Raw genomic sequence first — 22,365 nt, 5'->3', positions numbered from 1 at the left:
TCATGTAAATTATACATTTTAAGCTATCTTGTCAGAATCCTTGTAATGATTATTGTCTAGGACCCATAATTCGTTTTTCGGACTTTTTAAATTATATGCATGATACATTTTTTTTTTTTTTGGTTAAAATATGCATGATTCATGTTATGTGGATAACGTTAGTTCGTCGAGACGGCGTAACTCACTTATGCATTCTTGAGTTTTAAATCAAATTCTTTTGCAAGATTCCTGAGAATTTTTTACCCGAGGAATATCGTAAGTAGAAATCATGAAGGCAGTATATGAATCATGCCTTAAAACTCATGTAAAATATATTTTAGAGACAAAGACTTTCTACAGTTAAGAACAAAAAGATCTTTGCCTTTTGAGTTTTGAATTAAACTGTGTTTGCTAGAATTTTTAAGATCCAATTTGTTGAAGAAGTCTTGTTAAAATGAGCTGAGGAATATCTGGCGGTTGGCTTAGATGATCCAGGAAACTTTTGGGAGGCTCTCACAATTCCTTAGAGAGATTGGTGGATTGGAGCTATGACATAGGGGAATGAAAGCATGGAAAAAAAAATCAAACATGGATCTAACGTTTTTACCAAAAGCAAGAGGGCGATAGGATGTAAGTGGGTTTTTAAAGTAAAACCTGGGATGTATGAGAAGTAACCAGTTAAATCTAAGGTAAAATTGGTGACAAAGGGTTACTCACAGAGGAAAGGGATTGATTATGATGAAATTTGCTCCTCTGTGGTGAGGCACACTTCTGTTAGAGCTGTGTTGAGTTTGTTAGCAAGCTGGGATTTCCATCTTGATCAGATGGATGTAAAGACAGCATTTCTTCATGGAGATCTAGACGAAGAGATCTATATGGAGCAACCAGAGGGGTTCGTGAAACCAGGAGAGGAGAAGCTTGTGTGCAGACTTAAGAAATCTCTGTATAGATTGAAGCAACTCCTACGCAATGGTACAAACGTTTTGACTCCTACATGGTGAAGATTGGCTACACAAGCTGTGAGTATGACTGCTGCGTCTATGTAAGGTTTCTGGATGATCATTCTCCCATATTCTTATTGCTTTATGTTGATGATATGCTCATTGTTGCGAGAGATATGGAGGATATTGATAAGCTGAAAGAGTTATTGAAGAAATAATTTGATATGAAGGATCTTGGTGCTGCAAAAGAGATCCTCAGAATGAAAATTCGCAGAGAAAGAAGCTCTATGAGATTATGGCTTTCTTAAAAGAGCTATATTTAGACGATTGTAGACAGGTTTGACATGACACCGTTGGTGATGCACTTCTCACTTTCAGCGATGCAGTGTCCTAATTCTGATCAAAAGATCAGAGATATGTCAAACGTTCCTAATGCAAGTGCAGTTGGTTGCTTGATGTATGCTATGGTGTGCACTAGACCTGATTTAGAACAAGCAAATAGTCAAGTGAGTAAGTACATGTCCAATCCTGGAAGAGAACACTGGAAAGCTGTCAAATGGATGTTTAAATATTTAAGGGGTACAAGGGATCTTGGGCTTATGTTTGGTGGTCAAGAGTGTGGTTCAGTTTTGGGTTATGTGGATTCAGATTATGCTGGTGATCTAAACAACAGAAGGTCTAGTACAAGCACAGGGTATGTCTTTACTCTTGCTGGAGGTCCTATTTGTTGGAGATCTGTGCTACAGTCTGTTGTGGCAATGTCTACCACAGAAGCTGAGTATATGGCAATGGGAGAAGCATCTAAGGAAACACTTTGGATCAAGGGAATTGTGACAGAATTGGGTGTTGATCAAGGTGGAGTTCAGCTCTACACTGACAGTCAGAGTGCATTGTCTCTAGCTAAGAACCTGGTATATCATGCAAGGACGAAGCACATTCATGTCAGATTTTATAAGATCAGAGAGTTGTCTGCATCTGGAGAAGTCTTTTTGGTGAAGGTGCACACGTCGGAAAATGCAGCTGATATGTTGACCAAGCCTGTTAATGTGGATAAGTTCAAGCATTGCGTGGATTTGCTCCATGTCTTCAAGTGCTAAAGAATAAGAAATTCCCTCGAAAGTGGAGTTTGAAGGTGACTTTATGGAGATTCTTTGTCAAGGTGGAGATTTTTGTTTTTGGTGACAAAGATAACTAAAGACGCCCTGCTAGAATGAGCTGTGAATGTAACGGGCCGAAGGAGATCGATAAAGAAAAATCCTTTATCAAGTGGGTTTGGGAGTCGGAATTTTTGAGGGTATAAATATAAAACTTTAGGGATTGTAATTGTATATTCACATAATTAATAATAAAATCCTAAACGGGTGTTTGCCTCAATTGCGATTTCTTTCTCTTGTTTATTGCTTTCTTCAATTTAATTCATAACAGAATTCTTTCGCTAGAAAATACAAATCATGAAGGCCAAATAATCTATATTTTTATGTCAGTTATATGTGTGTACTTGGAAAAAAAATCCATTCAGTAGATGTTGAACTTTGCTTAGGAAACTCTCAGGTTTTGTTTTCTCTCTTAAATTTTCACTCTGATTTCTTTGCAACTCTCAATCTCTAACTTTCTTTTTCATTCATACTTCCATACATATCTCATTACAACATTCTTATAGAAGTTTCACTACTCATTACACTCATACTCTTTAGATCTCTGAGTGTATTACCATTAGGTGTACTTTTAAGTTATCTAATATCCAAAAAGGGACTTTTGTATTTTAATTACCACAAGACACATTTTTCTTCTGTTTGGTTGATACAAATGACTGTAATATCCATTTTGCCTCTTTTCCTTATTACTGAGCTCTTAGCAGTAAATTACATATTTCCGGCAACTTTGATATTCCCTCTTATTTTCTGGGGGAAATTGTCCGGCGAGGTTTATTTTTTCGTGTTTTAGTTTTTTATTTCGTTAGACGAGATCGAAGAACTAGTGATGGAAGGTTAGTCTGTATTAGAATCTTTGTTGTGGTGTAGTTTATGATTTCAAAAATTTCCGTTGACACTGTCTGATGTAAACTGTGTATCTTGTAGGTGACCAACCTAATCTAAGATGACCACGGCGTTTGTTTGCAACAGATCGCTTTCCTTGTTGCCGTTTGAACATCTATTCACGACCAACAGCTACTTTGACACTGGTCCACGAAGCGTTACGAGGCACGCCTGAGTTCGATTGCATCAGAAACTCGTGTTTGGAGCTTTACGACATCCCTGTAGCTCGAGCACCAATATCGTGCAAGCTTATCCATGCGTTACTAACGCGTCAGTGGATATCCAATCAGGTTTTCTTTGAAAGAGTTTCAGCTGGAGACTGGCTTGCCTTGTAGTGAGTTTAACGACGATTACGATCCTGATTCAGTGTTTCAAAACGAAGCACTCGGGGTGGATACTTGTTGGCATAAGTGGATTGGTGATGACAAGAGGACCACATGCACCGATATTGCAGAGATGTTGAAGTCTGAAAAAACCATGAGCGGTGGCAGATAGCTTCGCCTGACACTTATTCTTATACTTGAGTGTTTTTTAATTGCAAAAACACAGACCCACAGACCTACGCCGCGTTATGTCAGGCTTGTTGACGACCTGGACGCTTTTTTATGTTTTTCCAGGGGCCGAGAATCTTTCTGGGTGACAATTGCGTCAATGATTCCTATGCATAAGACATTTAAAAGAGCAGAAGACCCAGTCTCCCATTTCGCTCAACAATTGAAACAAGAGACATATAGAATGCAAGGATTTCCCTTGGTGCTACAGCTAGTAACGTTACGATGTGTGCCCACATTAGTAGCTAAGGTTCCTGAGACAGTGGATAATCTTACACTTCTTTATTTAAACATGTTGGGGTTATCGAAGCATTCTGCATTGTTAATGAATGAAGTACTTGAAGCTGAGGCAGTTGTTACTATAATTTATTAAATTTTCCTAATGTAGTAGTGTGGATAACCTATAATATTAGATTTCGTGGAAGCTAATTGAAACTTTGTGTAGTTGGTAGTACACTCCAGTGTAGGTAATGACACAGAAGAAGTAGACGTATGGGGAGAGTGGGACGACGAAGTCCGAGATAAGAAGGTTTTATACATGTTGGGTTTGCTAAAGAACGGTCAGCAGTTTCAAAAACTTGATTGGCCTAGTGGTGATAATTCTCAACCATTAATCAGGGTAGAGCCTTAGGTCACCAAAGGTAATCATAAGATTCATCTCATAGATAGGAGGGAAAATAAGAAAGGGACGTCAGTGGAAAGAACATAAGACAGTAAGCGTCAGAAGTGATAATTCCATTCTGACCGAAGCACTCGAGGATCCCGAGGGTCGTCAGAAATGGCTTATCGAACAGTTGTTTCTGTTAAGTGAAACGGCAGCCAAACTAGAGAATCTAATTATGAACCATGTACTGCTGGAGTGAAAAGAAAAAGAAGGGTTAAAACAACTAAGCAGGAGACGGGAACTAGTAAAGCGTTGATTCCTGTAGAAGATGGGATTCGAAACCTTAGTGACCACGAAAAATCAGCGGAGTCGTGTGGTGGTGAGATAGCCTCAAGTATTATTGCGGCTGGTATTGAACTCCCGGACAAGAGGTTTGTACATTGTAAACATAAATTTCCTTTAATATGACGGAATAAATGTATAGTGGATTAAACTATGACTTTATTTGCAGGTTTCTGCAGTTCTTGGAGGCGATTTCGTAGATAATGAATCTTTGAGATTCTAAATATTAATTAGGATAATTTAGTAAACTAGACTCTAACTTAGATGGTTATGATCTTCTTTCATTGTGTAGTCACCGCCTCTGAACCAGATGGGATCAGTGATGAAGAAAGGATATACAGAAGTACGTTCTAACTAGATCCATTAACTTGTTCTTTTAAATGGAGAATTAGCGCTTACAGTTTTCACCCTGTTCGCATTGTGTCTTAGAATGGCGTCTTTATTGGAGATGATAATGATCGTGTGATTCGAAATATATACTTAGCGTATCAAGAATCAGAAGGGATAGACGAGAATGTGAAGGAGGTACGAATTTTTTTCGGTGTCTTAGAATGGCGTCTTGGTGTTTGTTTGTAATGGTCGAATCTGTATCTACATTCTACCTTTTGGCAATGGGCATTGTTGACCTTTATATTGGATATTTGTAGAAAACTGAGGAATACAACAATAACAAGACGACCCAAAACGCTAAGGTTGCGAATCCTATAGAGGTTATATCATCTTGATAGTGTTGTGTGAATAGCAATAAAAACATAAACATAATTTAAGCAGTTTTGATGCTCATCCTTTCTAATTGTATATGTACATGAAGGAAATCAATGCCAGAATGACGAATTAATGCTCCGCTTACAGTAGTTCAATCTGTTGGTTGTAAAGAAATGCTGAGTAGTGGATGTAATTCGTTGGTCTTTTATAAACGAAGGAAGCTTGGTGATACTGTTGAGGTATAAGTACCCGCAATTGTGTCATATTTGAATAAGAGTCTCTTTGAATATTAAAAATGTTTGTTTACAACAGGTACAAGCAGGGTACACGGATGAACTTATGGAAGGTGTTAAGCTCCAGGAAACAACAATTGCTGAATCACTTCTCTCTATTGAGGGTAGATGTTTGCATAGTAAAGTTCAAATGTTGATTCGGGAGACAAAGAGGTAGGAGACAAAGAGGTATAGCTTATGGTAGTAGAACATATTTTTCTGATGTTGTAAAATACACTGATCACTCAGACTAACTATATGGTTAACAACGTCTAGTAATGATTTGTTGTTTTGATTTGTTATGTTTTCTATTGGTTTGAAGGATTCAGTAACCATGCAAATGAATTTACCCAGGGAAGGAAATTTGGTTAATACTGTCTATATGAATGGAGATATTAACCGTAAAAACAAAGAAGGTAGTGGCAGAGCAGGCGTTAACCAGGAAACTATAATCGAGAAGGTATTAGATAATTTAGTAAAGTGTTTTGAACTATATATGTATATACATTATGTATCGAATTTAATTGGCTGGCCTATTTTATAAAGAAGGTTGTGGTTGCTACAGGTTCCTAGGTTTAATAAAGATGAGGTATCTTCAACTGTTACCGAACTTTCAAAAGTATCTGAAGACGTGGGTGAGTTGTTACAAAAAAACTTCAAAATTAGTTAAAGGGCTACCGCGTAGAAAACTAGATGACCTTTTCCCTAAGGTGGATGAAGAAGTTTTCAGATTATTACATGAATTGCGGGTTGAGGGCAAGAGAATGTACGTGTTTAAACATTATGTTTTCGTTAGTGTGCATAATTATGAATGGCTGATCAGTAATTACATGCAGGGACTATAATCTGGTCAGTCATACGATGTTTGACAACAATTTTCTACTAGTGGTCGCAATGCCACTTAAATCTTTGACTACAAATGTAAGTCGTAAAATTTGTTTTGCTAAAGTGCTACAGTTGACAATTTGTTTGTAATGTTGGTCGTAAAAATGCATACATTTGGTGCTAATCATCGTCTATCTATAACAGGACATGGCGAAGATGATGTACTTTCTTGGACAAAGACACAGATTGCATTTGGTATGGGATAAGACTCTTTTTGCTGACCTTGGTTGGTTGAACACATAGTTGGGAAGTATAGATCTTTCAAGGAAATAAGAAACAAATTTCATCACCGGTGGGAGAAGCAATTGATAAATTTTGTCCAAAAGCCTCGATTTATTTGGTTGGAATATGTCACCACCGTTTTTGTCCCTATGATATGGGGAACTAATGATTGGGTTTGCGTAGTGGTTGACTTAGTTTTGTGGTCTGTACGCATTTTTGATCCGGTCCCGGCTATAGTAAGTGAGAAGAAGATGGCTGAGTATATGAATCCAGTGTTGTATGCCCTACCACTAATTGTTAGGAATCTTTGCCCTGCCCAGCTGACTCAGTCGCGGGGGTTGGACCCTTTTATTTTGGAAAAGATTTTTGAATCAAGAACTGAGGTTGGGAGTGCAGATTCAGGACCCGTTGCTTAAAAGTATATGAAAATGCATTTGTTTGGTTGCCAGTTGCCCGTACTCACTGCTGAAAATGTGGCTGACATCCAAAAGGCTTATGTACTGGATATTCTCCAATATATGGTGCTTCTGAGTCCTTGTTAATTCATTATATGTTTAATTCTTCCAGTTAGCTTTGTTTGATTCATGAGTGTGTTCGTGAGTTGTGTTAAAGTGTGAATTTGTTTGGAAAGATTATGTTAAACACAGTTCTGCAGTTTGTATCAATAAATGTATGAATAATTATTCTCATCAATGTTAGGCGATACAAAGTTAGTTGTTAAATAGCAATAGGTAGATGAGTGTGAGCATATGTTAACGGTTTAATCGTTATTCAATTATTAGATTTGGAAAAGCATATAGTGTATTCACAATTTTTTAATAGGCTAGACGCAAGGTAAGATGTTTATTACACGCAGTTAAATCTGAATCATAGAACCTGTTCAGTAAGGCAACGTCGGCGACCAAAATTTATAACATCATTAGAAGCAAAACAAATGGTGAAGGATTATAGAAGACGACACTGCGATCATTTTCACCCGTGTTGCCGATGTCGCAGGTGTTGCTGGAAAAATCAGCGTCCATTTTCAATAACTGTGATGCTTACTGCGTCTACTTCTTATAACTGCCGATGTATACTCTCCACAAACTTCGAGCGTAAGTAACTTATAATTTTGGTCGCCTACGCCTGCCGCAGCGTCAACTCACCAAACAGGCCTATAATGTCCTTACAACTGTAGTATGTGGTTATGAAGAACAGAAACACAAACACGGTGTCCATATAGTTAGTCCAAAAGAACTTCCTTTATATAATTTTGTGGACATTATATTTAGAGCAAGAATAAGCACAAGTATTGCTTACAACATCTTACCTTGCGTACAAAAATAGACGAAACTATTTTCGAAGCATTAAGAAATTCAATGGCCTTGTAAATGGATGAGTCTTTATCTGAGATTCTGAGTTTTTTCTACCGTTTAAAGGAATCTAACCCTGTAATTGTTTATAATTTGGAAACAGAAGCGGACCCTGATGGGCGTCCAAGGTTTAGGTTCCTGTTCTTGGCGTATGGAGCTTGTCGGCGTGCATTTGCTAAAATGAGAGAAGTTATAATCCTCGATGGTTCGTATCTCAGATGTGCTACCAAAGGTTTCCTGTTTGTTGCGGCGGCCATTGATGCCAATAATCAATAAATCACTCTTGCTTTGGTTGTGTGGATCGGGACTCTGGTGAGTCATGAAATGGTTTCTAACTAATTTAAGGAATTTATTCCCAGATAGTCCTGAGTTGACGATAGTCGGAACTCTCCAAAAGAATTCCTACAACTCCTTACTCACCTTGTATCCGCAAGCACATAAGGAATATGTGTCCTTGATCTTTGGGCCAAGATTCGGAGAAGCTATTGAATCCCATGTTTGGTCGGATTTGTGAAAGATGCGACGAAGGCGTATACGTCAATTGAATTCGGACAAGCATACCAAGGTATTAGTAGGAGTAATCTACATTGTGCCGAGTTCCTACGTGAACTAGGTTTTGAAAAAATGGAGCATGGCACATTCTAAGGGTGATCGATACGATATTTTATCAAATGAAGTCTTGGTGTTGCGACACCTGAGAGTAGAGAAAACTATATTAGAATTGCTGAATCATATTCACTGCTATGTCCGAACTATTTTCGTGACGAGGTACAGCAAAGCGCTTGACCATGCAGGCGCCCTAAGTCCATATATCGAAGAGTTTGTCAGCAAGAAGTTGAAGACGGTAGGCCGTTGGGGTATTAGTATTGTATGTGGCTGTATCTGTGAGGTTGTGTCCTTATACAGAGATGTCTTCTTAGTAGATCTGATAAAGAAAACCTGCTCATGTATGGTTTTACAGAAGGCAATGGTTCTGTGTGAACATAGTCTTGTTGTGGCGAATCATTTTGGGGTCCCGAGTGACATACTTGTGAGTAAAAACTACAGTACTGGGCAATGGTTGAAGACGTATAGTTTTCCTGTGATGTCGTTGGCAAACATTGAAGACGATGAACTCCCACAGTACGTTCTTGGAAAGAGGGTTTGGCCTCCCTTAATGCATTCCATTGTCAGACCGCGGCGTCGTAATCCCCTTTTGCAAGTAAGTTGTGTTAATACTACTATCTGAACATATATGTTAATTTAATTGTTTTCGATTATGCAAAGTAACGGTAAGGTTAGTTGAATAATTGGCTTCCATCTAGCAGAGTTATTGCTTCGATCCCTCCCAAGCAAGTATTTGTGATCGCTGTAATGGCAAAGGTTATACAAGTTTAACCTGCCTGATAAAGATTAGTGGATGTGGAGACTTATTGAAATGATTTTGTTATATGTTTAGCGAATATATAATCAAATCTATCATAACCATCTAAGTTACATAAGTATAACACTGAATTGTGAACGAATTGCTATGTTTGTTTTTGCATATCTGATTGCACTTTACTTTTCATATTGCATTGCCCTTTACAATCAAATGGTTATAACGATTTGCTATGGTTGTTATATCTTTTTTATGATAATGACTTTATATTCCGTTACAGCATTTATAGAATCATATTATTTGTGTTTGCAAGGACCATATTTTGAAATTTAGTTATTACATAATCACGGCCATATATTTGTGGTATAATGGATATTGCTTTGGATATCGTGGTTACTAAATATGTTATTTGTTTGGTCGTTGACAGTCAATGACGGTCTATGCTATATGACCCTAAGACATTTTGTCTTAAAATTGATTCATAGGCAAGTGCGTATGAGAATTAAGGTTAGAAATGCTGTATTCCTGGAACAGTAATTTTTTGGTAAACTTCAGCACTGATGGTGTTTAAATTTGTTGAATTTACAACAATTTATTCAACACGAGAGGGAAATATAGCATTTTCTGATTGCATCTATAATTCGAATTCGACATGGATGTATTTTCCAAACCCCATAAGCGTTTTTAGCAATTCAGTTGTTACATATATTGATGTCTTTAAATGAAGATCTCAGCACTTAATTAGAGCACCAGAAATTTGTTTGTTGATGAGAGAACAGAAAGCAGAGAAATACGATTTGAGGGTAATGAGAAAACAGAAAGCAGACAAACACAAACCAGGCGATTTTATATATGTGATTAGAGACACAGAAAATAGTAGATAATATCCGACAAACATTGTAGGTAGGATAAACACACAAAACAGAGTATGTAAACAGAGAACATACTTCTTCTAGTAAGGCCATTCAAAGATGAACTGAGGCATTATTTTGCAGAACTTCCTAACTTCATAAAACCAGGAACACGTGTTGCAGGGGGTAGGAGTAACCCAATAGGGATCCCGACACCAGTAGCTGTCTTTTTTGCGACAGGAACATTTGTCATCCCAGTCAAGAGAGCAGAAAGCATCTTTCCTGTCGTCAAACTCTGGGGGAGTAAGGTAATCCCAAGTTCTTATCCCGGAGTTTTTGATGGCCTTCCTCATAAATATTGAAACATCAAGACTGAGGGACAACTCCTCGAAAATGCCAGAGTTTTCCTTGATGTTATCCATAGCTAGAAGGTATAACATCGTGAAGCAATATTGCGCCATTTCAGAACCAGCCTTTGCTGCTTCTAAAATAATTTCAAAGCCCTCCCCTGTCTGGTGTTCATGGAAGAATTCAGAGGCGCCGTAGAGGAACAAAGCACTTGAATTGCCACGTTGGAGACACAGGTTTTTGAAATCGGTAACGGAGGGATTTCGCCATGGATAGCTCGTGAATAGTAGATTGGCCTTTTTCAGGAAACCATCTTCTTGAGCAAGCTCATTGAAGGACCTTGACAGTACTCTCGTTCTTACAAGTTCGAGCAACGAATTGTTCCCAATTCTTATGAGGATTTCCGTTTTGAGATCGTTTGGGAGATCATTGAGAGTAGGCATTGGGAAGGCGTTTGAGTTTCTGTTTGTGTTTTGGCATATGTTTCTTTGATGTGGACTAAAAGAGTTAATATATTAGAGGAAATAGCAGTCGAATCATTATTACTATTCATCGATAAGATACGTGTAATCACGCCTTTTTTACAGACAGTAGCAGTTACCAAGGTAGACTGTATATTTTTAAAAATACATCCACTAAATCGTATCCATTTGGTTAAGTTGTTGCCTCGGTAACTTGTTCGTACTTAATTGTCAATATTTATATTTAGATAATCGTTGAACGAAGACGTTGCATTTTCTTATCTTGTTAGAACGAAATTCCAAAAGTTGCTGCTGCCTAATAGTAAAGTTTGTGTGAATTTGTAGAAAACGGTATAAAAAAAATTCTATGGTTAATTTTTTACCATATTTTGTTTCGATTTGGTTTGTGAATAGGTAATGTATATTAGGGAAAATATTAGCGGAATCAATTAAACTATGCGTCGTTAAGTTAATTGTAATAAGGTTTTTTACACACAGTAGAAGTTACCAATGTATAGTGTATATTTATCTAAAATCATCCATAGGGTTGTAAAAGACAATGTATTGTCACAGACTGACCATATTTTATTCCCAATTTTGTTAGTGAATACATAATGTTGAGTAGGGGTAATAGCAGTCGAATCATTACAACTATTCATCGGGAAGTTTAGTGTAATCATGAATTTTTTACTGACAGAGGCAGTTACCAAACTGTTGATTTATTTAAAAACATCCATTGAATGATATCCATGTGGTTAATTTGACGACTCGGAAAACCATTTTCCCAATAAGACGTGCATTTTTTTATCTGATGGATCCTTACCGGAATTTCCAAAAACTACCGCATTACATTAGTAATTATATTGTTAATTTTGGAAACTGTTACAAAGGCCTACTATATTGTAAATTGTAACCATAAATTTATTTCTGGTAAGTGAATTGTAACGACATTCAGCGAGTGATATCCCCTCGATAACATGTGGTTATTAAATTGCAAATATTTATATCCAGGTAGGCGAATCGATTGACGTTTCATTATAGATACTGTGACAATGTATTGGAAATTGTTACCTTCAAGATCTCCATTTGATATGTTAACTTGGACAGTTGAAACTGTTTTTAAGTTGAACTATAGATAGAGATAACAAGGTAATTCTCAAATTTAGTAAATCAGAGAAAACATGCAAGTTTACACAGACAGGAGTGAAGATAATATTCCTTAAATGATAACTAAGAGTTTTCAGGCTCTTAGAAGGGTTATCAATCCCCTTGTCAAAGTAGTATAAGGGGTGTCAAACCAAGCTTGTAAACGAGACACTAGCCTATGTCATTTGTTCACTTAAGTCAAGACAAGATGATAAAAGTTTGGTGACGATGATTAACAGGCAAATGAGAAATAAAGTTAAATAAAAGCAGAGATTTAAACTAATCAAGATGCAAATAACAAACAGGTGATTCAGATGATGGTAATGAATGATAAAGGCAGAAGCTTTAGACAGGATATTTGACTCGGGTGCTTCCAAGTTAGACCAAGGGGCTAATGAATCATTTTATCAAGCGATTTCATTTGACTTTGAACTCAAGGCACGTTAATCTTCTCATGAAAGTATTAAACGTCTAAACTGATCCTCTTTCATACCAAAATCCGTTTTTGAGAAGCACGAATCAGTCAGCAATAAGAATCGGTTCAAAAACGTCATTTAAGAAAACAAACTATCACTCTCGCGATGAAAGACTCTTAAACCCTTAACCGAGTGATTCAGACATTTCTACAAACACTTCTGATGCGAGATATGTCTCAGATCTTAACCTCAAGTGATGTGCTTGGATCCAGCTTAGAGATCTCGTCGGTTAAGGAATGAAACATGCAAGACTAGACACCTAAACCCATTAATCCACCTTGAAAGCACCCTAATCTACCTATCTAAAGCCGCTTAAACGACTACTCACTGATCATAACGAGCTCACTAAGTCCTTTGCAAGACGTGTAGCTAGTCATGATAAGGAGTTTGATGTTGGATGATAAAAGAAATAAAGAAAGAACAAGATTCCGATGCAAAAACGAGATATCGGATTAGATTAATCAAGTTTCACAAAAGAGGCAAGTTCTTAGAGCTAAAAACAGATAAGAGATAAGATAACTAGGTTTTTAGTCTCAAAATGTATTTATAGCAAAGGGAAAGTGTCGCGGGTCAGCCCGGAACAAACCGGGTACTGAACCGCCTTCTTGGGTTGATGGGTGAGTGCCACGGTGTGTCGGAAAGTGAAGCCGAGGTCTTCATGCCGAGGCGTGCACGTGAGTCAAGATCCAGATGAAGATCTCGTGAAGAACACGTCAAGAACATGCATGAACCCTAGTCTTTGATCTATCCTCACGTGTATGTTCTTGAGCCATTCTGTTCTTGATTCTGGGTTCGTGACAAGGGACCTCGGGATAAAATGTCGAGGGGTCATGATGTCGAGGTGCTTGGGAGAACACAGTCCGGCATGCACGCCGAGGTCATTACACCGAGGTGTACTTTCAACACTTAGTCGTTTCCAGCTTCAGTTCTTACGTATGCATGCCTCGATCTAACCATGCCAAGGCTTTGGCACGAGGTCTAGTCCAGAATACTTCCAAGATATGAGCCTCGACTTGAGTGACGCCAAGGTAAAGATACCGAGGCTTGTGAGAATACTTAGCGCGTATCGCAACTCTTTTAGGCTTGTATCGACCATGTCACCTTCCGGAAGCAGTAACTTTCAGCACACGACTCCAATTGCTCTGGCACCAGTTCCACAGTCAAGATGACTCAATAAGCTCGAACTTTGGTGAAGAAACCATCGGAGCTTGGGGAGTGGAAGGCTTCCTGGATTTAACATCTTTGCGCCGCATTGAAATCACCGGAAGATAGACTTTTAGACCGATGTGAACTCCGGAGACCCTATCTTCCAAACCTTTGCTCCGAATTGAGCGATTCCAAATGCTCTGAGAAGATCTTCCATTGATCTCGAACTTTGGTGAAGACCGGGTAAGCTGGTTCGGTCTGGAGGGGCTCCGTCTGCCATGATCTTTGAAGTTCGCCGTTCAGTTCTCGGGTACGCGCAATGCTGGTGAATGCTCCGGAAGCCATATCTTTCTCTCCACTGGTCCGAATTGGATGATTCCAACTGTTCTGGAATCTTTGCTTGGTTATCTCCAACTTTGGTGAAGACCCTGCCAACTGATTCGGACCGGAAGGTTTCCCGGATTGCTGATCTTTGAATTTTGCGGGCAAGGACAACTTTTGGTCGTAAAAACCTTCCCGCGGTAAGAAAAATGGCCGAGGGCTGTGTACCGCGGTAAGATTTTTGGTCGTAAAAATTCTTGCCTCGGTCAAAAACTTGTCCCGTGGTATTTTTGCACTCGATACTCGATTCTGGCTGATCGGTAAGGTTTTTTTTTGGCCGGTAATGAGCGTCTGGTAAACATTTTGGCCGAGGTTTCCGACCAGCCGGTACGAGATTTGGCCGAGAAATTCCTCCAAGCGGTTTTCACCATTTTTGACCCTTTTCTTCACCGTTTTCTTTTCTGTTCCTCTTCTTAGGCTCCAATTGGTCTCCAAAGCTCCTGATAAAGACTTCAAAACATGCAAAACTCTTTGGGACCTAATGCAAGCCCTAAGTCCTATTTTAACGCCTAAAGATTCAATTTACATGAGAAAACACATGATGAGGACTCTATAATGCAATCTAAATGATGTAAAATATAGACATATCATTAAACTGAGTAGATAGGAAAAACCAAAAAATAGTAGATAAAATGTGTCCAAACAGGTATAGGAATCAGAGAACAAAGCGAGTAAGGCCAATCTTTCTAGTAAGGCCAGTAATAAATGAGCTCGGGCATTGGGTTGCAGATCGTCCTGAGTTCGAAGATCCAGACACACGTTTTGCAGGGAGGAGAAGATGTCCATCGCAGACCGCTACACCAGAAGCATTCTTTGTAACGACAGGAACATTTGTCATCCCAGTCGAGAGAGAATAATGCTTCTTGTCTATTGAGAAACTCTTGGGGAGCAGGGTAAGCCCAATATTTTGGCCACCACCTTTGCATAGCCTTCCTAAGAGAAATCGCAACATCAAGTTGAAGGGACGACTTGTCAAAAATATGAGTGTTTTCCTTGATGTTTTCAAAAGCTAAGGCCAAGCATGGTCTAGCAATATTGCGCCATAGATGATCCAGCCTTATCTGTTTCTAAAATAACGGTGTAGCCCTCACCGGTCTTGCTTTTCTTGAAGAATTCAGATGCGCCGAACAGGAACAAGGAACTTGGATTCCCGCGTTCGAGGCATCGGTTTTTGAAATCTATCACGATGAATAGAAGATTTATCTTTTTTTAAAAACCATCGGTTTGAGTGATCTTGTTGAAGGACCTTGAGACTGCTTTGATCCTGACCAGATCGGCGAAATAAGTATTCACAACTTTAATGAGGATTTCAGTTATAAGATCCTTTGGGAGATCAGTGAAAGTAGTCATTGTTCAACTAATTTTTTTTTTCGTCTTATGTTCTCATTTTGCATTAATCTTGATAAACACCTATTTTATTAATAGGCGGTTAACTAGACGACGACTCAATACAACTATTCATTGAATAGTTACGTGTAATCATGACTTTTCCACAAGCAGTAGCAGTTCTCAAGGAATAATTTATTTATTTAAAAATCATCCAACGATCATTATCCATGTGGTTATTTTCCAAAAAAGAAGACTACTTCGGCTTGACGATAAGACAGAGTTTTACATAAATAGAGATGTAACATAAAGAGAGATGTAAGGACTAATGTATCATAAATATCAAACAATAATTTTTGCCATTTGGCACGTATTTAAAAAAATAATTTAAATATATATTCCACTAAGTCGCTTTTCAATAACCAATTATATACTAGAAAGATTAGATAACAATTGAACTACAGCTAAATTAGAAGCAAGTAATAATTTTTTTTTAAAAAAAACAAGAATTATTAAATAATACGATGTAAATGTAACAAGCCACAGGTGTTGCAACATATTCGTTACAGAGTCGCGAATATAATTGTTTAAGTACGGAGAAACATATATTAATTAAGCCAATAGACAAACTTGCCAACAAAAGAGAATATATTGCAACAGACAAACTTACAAAGAAAAGAGAATTAATCAAAAGACAAGCATATATTATGTAGAAGTTAAGTCTTTCTTTCTAGTCCAAAAGGAAGTAGCCTTAGTTATGGCAAGTCGCAGAGTTGTGCCCTTCATCTCCGCATAACCTACAGGTGTTCCTCCGGCGAAGAACCTTGGAGAGGAAAATGATAAATGACAGAAATATAGTGACATTAGTGAACGAAAAAATATTAAATTTGAAAATGGAAGTTCAATGTAAAGAATGAGTTATCCTCAAGAATAAATATATATCAACGAGTTGCAGAGGTGTCACAGAAGTTCCTTGGCCTCCTCGGCAGAGTAATTTCTGGTGTAGGAAGGTGTAGTTCAATAGAAGCGATGTGTTCTGCAATTGTAATATTAGCTGCATCCTTAGCCGCATTGATTAAACCGGGATATGTCTCAAACCATGTTTGGTTTGTGTAATAAGATCCCACCATTGATCCCAGAGCAGTTCTCAATGTTTGGGTTGTTTTGGTAGCATGGATGCAAGGGATTTGAATATTCTCGAAAGCCTTACACGTACATGTAATAGTAGTAGTGAGGTCGCAATCACCATTTTTTCCTACAACCTCACAGGATGTTTGTTGAGGATGTAAACTTTGAGTCACGTCCCCTTTGTTTGTAAGTTTTTAAGTTGGGATTCAACAACAGCCGTGAAGAGCTCCATATGAACCAAAGCACGTGTGCGGCATGTTGTGAAAATATGATTCATCCAGGATTAGATGAACACAATGATACTGGTTATGGACGATAGATTACCTGACCCAATGTGATTTGGAACACTATCTGCCAGTGATGTTGTCATGATGTTGAACCGGTTGCCTTGGAAATGAACCCTCGACCACTTCGATGAACCTATGCGTTTATGAAGGGGTGAATACTAACTTACGAGGTCTGTTGCATTTATAGTGGAGATGGTATGTAGTTTCTTATGGATTGTAGTGAGTTTGACGATTACAGAGAGTAACTAGTAACTGTAATATAATGTAATGTTGTATCCTGTTTTTGGGATTTTTACTTTTCTGGTTGTATAATCATTCGATTTGAATAGTATCTAGTTGCATATTTAGCTTCCAGTTTAAAATTACTAGGTGTCACGCCTTTGATAGATTGATGTGTTTAGTTGTCCTTTTTCATATAGCTGCCATCCATCATTTCGTTTGACTGTTGTCACCTTTATTACAGGAATTTCTCCTCTGATAGTTCTGATTATGAAAGGCTGTATGGATGGATTTTTTTTGGATAGTCATGGTTAGAACCTTGTTTGTCGATGAAAGAGTTTGTAATTCAACCTTTGTTTGAGGGAGCATTATAGGTGTAGGACATAAGGCATTATTTGTAGTTCATATCATTTTGAAATGCGATGGTTCAGGCTGGGCATTGTACATTTGCATGGTTACATAGATTGGAGAGAATCTTGATGCTTTCTGTTGAGAACAGTGGGCAGAACATTTATACATACATATAAATCTTCATAAATGTGTGTTCAGTTGTTGATATTTTGTGTTCAGTACAGTGTATTCTACAATAAGAATATAGTGGCACATGTAGAAATCGATGAGTATCAGGGTTTTTGACACTAACCATATTACTAAGTTTATATGGTTAATGTTACAGCATTGACGGCGATAACTTTATTATTAACTTTACCAAACAAACTAAACTAGGGAGTTAAGAACAACAACAAATCAGTAATCCAAGTATCTAATTCCCCAAATACCCAACGCTGGATCCGAATTAACAGTGAGAACAATTCAATAAACTTTAGTTCATTTGTAGAGCAACAATGGAAAATTAGGTATAAATGGAAGAGACAAGAATAGTAATTAATTGTTGTACAACATTGTCAGAATCATCCCTGTCTTGGCAATGAATCCAGCCTAGGAGATAACATAGAACTGGCGCAACAAGCTCTTCTTCTTTCTCAAAGCCGTAGCTTCAAACTCCAGCTTCTTCTTCTCTTGTGCAATTGTTTCAAACATGTCAGTAATGCTGTCAGATGATTCCGCAAATGACCCTGTCTTAATTTGCTGTGTGACTGCTTTAAGAGAGGCTTTGAGTTCCTTTATTTCCTCTTTTTGACAGCGTAGCTGATCTCTAGCCTCTGATAAGCTCACTTTCTGCCATCCATTTGGTTTATCCTTGTCAGCCCAGCTGAGGAATCCATGTGTGCTGCATTTGAAAAATCTTCTTCCTGGATTATCATCTGTCCATGATTTTGCCATGACAGTGGATTGTTTGCAGTGGCAGAGAGGCCCTTCCGAGCAGACGGAGGTAGGGTTGTACGAGTTCGCAGACGCGGCTGTGTACTCCAATTTTGCTCAAGAAATTTGGCAGATATTAGTAGATGATTTGGTAAAGGGGTTCTTCAATTTGGGGATGACAGAGGCGATGTAAAAAAGAGTATTGAACAGTGAGTTTGGTGAGCTAAAGTAATAACTAGGGGTTAAGAGGTAAACAGTCATGTAGAATGTTATTATCGAGTAATGAGTAAATGGAGTTTAGTAGAAGTGATTCGATACGTAGAAAGAAAAATCAATTTTTGAAAGTTTGAGAATTAAAAAGTCAGTACATTAAAGGGTAGATGTTTTACTTATACGAAAATTATGGTTGGGTATAGAGGTTGGATTTTAAGAGGTTACTGGCATAAGTGTACCAATATTAAGAATATGAGACACACTGGGGAATGACCATTTGGTTGAGTATATGTGGTCAGTTAATAACAGAAAACCGAAAGAAGCATATAAGATGGATCAGAACTTGAATGCGAATAATTTTCTCGTTATCAATCACATTTTTCATTCTATAAAAGACAGTAGCGTTCAGTAGCGATAAATGGGTAGCATGGACACATACTCCTTTCTATAAAAGAAAGTAGCGATAAATGGGGAGATAGCATGGAGACATTCAAGAGCAACAACCTTACTGTTTGGATGGCATGTCGGAGTTGGACCAGTGTTCAGAAGGACTTCTAGCAATGTCTTGACTTCTTGAATATCATGTCGTAGTTGGACATCTGGCAAGGTTATGCCCTGGCTTCTTGCAACAGCTAGATTTATTGAGCACTGTTTTTTAACTCTAACCTGTAACATTTGTTTGAGTTTAAGTCCCTAAAATGATTAAATATAGAGTTGCGTATGATAGTTGGTGAAAACTTACCGGTATTTCACCTGCCGACCAGTAACGTCCTTCCTTCGGGCGGCCGGATTATTTTCTAATTGTGGGAGGAAGTAAAATCATTTGTGAAATTTCATCTGGTATTTCAACATCGTCTGAGTTTGCCGCCGGGTAAATGACCTCCTCATATGTTTTCGCCCAAACAGATGTCTTGTAGTAATCCCCAACAAGGGTATTCCATGGGATCTAAAGATGGTCGGCATCTACTAATGCATGGCCGCAAGGAATTTTGAGCTTCTGATAAGGAATTCACGAACAGCTTTTATCCTAAAAAGTAATTAGTTCACGTGCTCCCATTGGACCAAGTACCTCACATGACCAATTGTCGATGTTGTTGATTTTTGTGTAAGTGCATGCCTTCAAATTTTCCGTCATCACTTTGTCCACTTCAGAGTGACCAGACCACTCCGTTTGGCCGACTTCTTTTTGCGAGCAGAAAACCATATTGACATCATTGTTTGGATGAAACGGAGTAATACAAGAATCGGTGAGGCCCTGCCCTTCAACAATGCTTTATTTAGTTGCTCACAAGCGTTGCTGGTCATGATGTTGTAGTGTTGGCCTTGGAAATAAGCCCTAGACCAATGAGCAAGACCAATATTCTCAAGGTATGTTGCACACTGTAGATTGGTAGCCTTTATAGTACCAAAGATCTGTCTAAAGTACTTGACCTGTCATGTCATTTCTGACTGGGTTACAAGTTTATCAAGATCCTTACTCTTGAACGTAGCAACAACGTTCCTAGCTAAGTGAACTATGCGCGCACCATGATGAGATTTAGGATAAATACGCTTCTTGGCAGTGTAGAAAAAAGATTTCGCCGTATGATTTAACAGCGGCAGATAACTCGCGAGCAATGATCTCCCACCCGATTCTGAAATCAAATAATTACGATGAATGGACAGTGATCTCCCACCAGAACGGCGCTGCGTTCAAGAAAGTAATTTGGATTCCTTGATAAATCCATCTGTCAACCTGCCGAAGGATCACCAGATCTAGAAGATTGGTTAACAATCAACGCTCTGCTCGTGTCTTGGATGAAGATGACAATCGAACCAGAGCTGTTGACGAACATCTCCCACAGTAATGTGGTGAGAGACTTGTAGGAACATATCCGAAAGAGATTCTCTGTCTCTAATAGACCGAGGAATCAGAACATGAAAGCAAATCTTGCATGTTGTAACTTGTAAGCAGCAAGGGATGTCAGTGGAACCTTATTACGGTAAACTCAACAAGATTTGGGATAATGTAAACAATTATCGACCACTTCGAACTTGCAAGTGTGGAAAATGTGTCTGTAATTTAGGCACACAGCAGGAGAAAGACAGAGAAGATGACATGGTTGAACAATTTTGTTTGGACTCAATGACACAAGTTTTCAAACCATACGCTCCACCCTGACATTCTTGTGTCTCTCCCTGGATTAGAAGAAGTCTACAACATCGTGAGGCAGGAAGAAGATGTGATTAACAATCATCGAATTAAAGACCACAGACCTGAAGTCATAGCATGTGTAGCACAATCTCGGCCTCGTTTCAAAAATGAGGAACTAGAAAAGTTTGGGATCTGCAAGCATGTAACCGTGGCGTACATTCACCAGATAACTGGTTTTTTGTCATTGCCTGGTGGGGTGATCGACCAAAAGGAAGATCTCACACACAAGGATCTTCAGGAAGAGGTCGAGGAAGGCCAGTTTTGGCTTTCAGTGGAGGTCAATCCCGAAATATGTCTTCTTCTTTTTCTAATGCGGTTATGATCGACACTTCATCTCAGGAACACATGAATTATGTAGTCACGGACCGTGATCGGGATACAGTGAGCGGTCTCTCAGACGAGCAATGTGCAGTGTCACTAAGATTCTCAATGCCGGAAAAAGGGATGGGATAGACGCTGCAAAAGCCGGTACATCTGAAAATTTAACTAGTACGTGTTCTAATTCTTTATGGATCTTAGACACCGGTGCGTCGCACCATATGACTGGGAAGCTAGAGTTACTGACGAATTTACATAAAATATCACTGGTTTTGATTATTCTTGCTGATGAGAATAAACGAGTGGCTGTTAAGGAAGAAACAGTACATCTAGGAAATATGATTCTGAAATCTATGTGTTTATGTGGAAGAATTGAAATCTGATTTGATTTCTGTTGGGCAAATGATGGATGAAAATCGTTGTGTCGTACAACTTGCTGATCACTTTCTCGTGATTCAGTACCACACTACGAGGATGGTGATTGGAGTTGGTAAAAGAGAGGCTGGAAGTTTTTATTTTCGAGTATGGAGTCTGCTGTGGCGTTACATACAAATGTGGAAATGTCGTTTGATCTCTGGCATAAGCGGTTGGGACATGCTTCAGCAAAAGCCATTAATTTGCTTCCAAATGATGAGTTTTCAGTTAGTAATGGGATTTCTAATATTGTGTGTGACACATGTATGAAAGCAAAACAGACACGTGAATCTTTTCCTTTGATTCAGAATAAAAGTTCAGCCATTTTTCATCTTATACATTGTGACGTGTGGGGACTTCACCGAACCCCATCTCACTCGGGTGCTCGTTATTTTTTGACGATCGTAGATGATTTTTCTCGCAGTGTGTGGATCTAGTTGATGATTGAAAATAGTGAAACCCAGAAACATTTGCGTCATTTTCTAGCTCTAGTTGAACGACAATTTGAGACAAAGGTAAAAACCTTGAGGAGTGACAACGGAACAGAGTTTCTGTGTATACGAGATTATTTTCTCCAACATGGAATTCATTATGAGACCTCCTGTGTGGGGACTCCACACCAGAACAGATGGGCCGAGAGAAACCATCGCCACATTTTGAACATCGCGATAACTTTGCGGTTTCAATCATGTTTACTGATACAGTTTTGGGGAGAATGTATTTTGACAGCGGGGTATCTCATTAATAGGACACCGACTGCAGTTCTGAATGGAAAGTCACCACATAAAGTAATCTATAACTCTGTTCTAGGTTATTCTCATTTGCGCGTGTTTGGTTCATTGTGCTACGCACATAACCAAAATCATAAAGGAGATAAGTTTGAGTCAAGAACAAGACGATACATTTTTGTTGGCTATCCCCATGGTCAAAAAGGTTGGAAGTTAT

The sequence above is a fragment of the Eutrema salsugineum genome, unplaced genomic scaffold (genome assembly GCF_000478725.1).
Source record: "Eutrema salsugineum unplaced genomic scaffold, Eutsalg1_0 scaffold_2, whole genome shotgun sequence".
Taxonomy (NCBI): domain Eukaryota; kingdom Viridiplantae; phylum Streptophyta; class Magnoliopsida; order Brassicales; family Brassicaceae; genus Eutrema; species Eutrema salsugineum.
Note: the sequence above shows the minus strand (reverse complement) of the source record.